The sequence below is a fragment of the Lutra lutra genome, chromosome 4, assembly GCF_902655055.1.
Source record: "Lutra lutra chromosome 4, mLutLut1.2, whole genome shotgun sequence".
Lineage (NCBI taxonomy): Eukaryota > Metazoa > Chordata > Mammalia > Carnivora > Mustelidae > Lutra > Lutra lutra.
The window spans coordinates 149762961-149764767 of NC_062281.1; positions in this window are offsets into that span (position 1 = coordinate 149762961).

A 1807-nucleotide genomic window follows, 5' to 3' on the forward strand; every position below is an offset into this window, starting at 1 on the left:
TGAATAACTAGTGCTGGCAGAGGGAGAGGATATTTTGGTTCACAGAGCGACTCCCTCATGTTGGGCAACGGCCCCCAGCAACACTCAGGCCTGGATAGGAGGGGAACAGGAAGGAACCATCCTCCTTGGGTGGTCAGTGTTCCAACATCTTCGCATCCTGTTCTCACAGGACACATTCTAGGCAGTGAAAAGGAACAGGTGCCCCAGGGATCAGGGTTTGCTTTTAAGCCCACGGGGCTGATGCGCCAGGGACAAAATTCCCTCCCCTTGCCTCCCCTTGCTCAGAACAAGAAGGCGTGGCAGAAAAAGGACACAGATGAATGAATCAGACCTCCAAACCTTCACAAAGCTCCTACTATGTGCCCGGCAGTGAGAGATGAATACCAAGATAAATAGCAAGGAGCATGGTGTAGCCAAGTAAAGAGGCTGGATGGGAAGTCCATGCCAGGAGAAATCCCAACTCCATGCCCTATGAGCTGTGGGACGCTGGCCAGTGACCTGAGCTCCTGAGGCTGTAGTTTCCTCCTCTATAAGGGGTTCCTATGACACCACCTTCGCTGAACTGGTACAAATGTGAAATAGAACCACACACACTAAGTATTTAGAAGGTAATTAGCAGGCATGCCCTGGGTGTTAATTCACTCCCCTTGTTCGCTTGCAGCAGGAATCTGAGAGGGTACAAGACAGAGGCAACCGATCTCTGAGCCCGACTTCCCTCTCATGAAATGGGACTGTCTGGAGGAAGGCAGCAAGGAGATGGCTGCGTAAGTGCTCAGGGAACTGCCAAGTTCTATCCAAACCCAAGCCATTGTAGCTCTAGCTCTTCATTCCATCATTCAGAACATAAAACTTCAGCAAAAGTGGTGTTCAAAAACAGGAGTTGGTCAGAAGTGTCACAGGATTGGAGCAGGTAGAGCTGTGGGTTTCCAGGAGCAGGTGCCATGGCAACCCATGGGCTAGGGCTGCTGGGAAAGGCTACTTTTCTGTGCCCTTCCTCCAGGATCCCAAATTCCCTGCACTTTCCTCTCATAGCTCCTTACCCTAAATTCAAATTGTCCATTTGTACTTCCATTTCCCCACCCAAACCGAGAGGCCAGGAGTGTGCTTCTCTACCATCCTGCCCCTACGGCCTTGTGCAAGACCCATGACAGAGTGAAAGCTGGAGAGATGCATTTGAGGGAGGGCTGGAAGGGGTTGGGCGGGGGTGGGCATAGGACCAAACTCAAAGTCATGTTTAAGCCCCAAGCAAAACCCTGGGGAGATACTTCTGAACCACAAGGAACCTGAAAGATCCTGGCCTCCTGGAGCATTTCAGATCAGGAGGAGAAAGGACCTGAATGAAATCAGGGTTCGGTCCTCCCTGCTTCGAAACAGCCAAGTGGTTTGGCCTTGTTTGGCCTTCTTCAGGCCAGACGAGTGCCATCTCAGGGCAAGTGTTGGCTCTTCCCATTCCCTTCCTTCAGACCCCAGCCCTCGGTCCCGGAACCCCAATGTTCTATCTGTCTAAAGGGGAATTTGAAGCCTGGAAAAACTGTGCTCAGCAGCCCTTTCCCTCATGAAAGCATACCTCACATCCTTCTAATTAAATGTCTCAGCATACCTGGGAGGCCACGATTACTTCCTTTCTCCCGTCTGTCTTCCCTTTCTACAGTTGGGAGCCAACAGGGGCTTTCTGGAGTCTATTCCTTTTCCTGCTCCAGGCTGTAGAGAAGGTGTCTGATTTGGGACCTTATGGCTCTTCATCCTGTCCTCAGTCCCTGATTTACCTCTTTCACAGGGGACCTGGGAAGTGTAATTATCGCTCCTG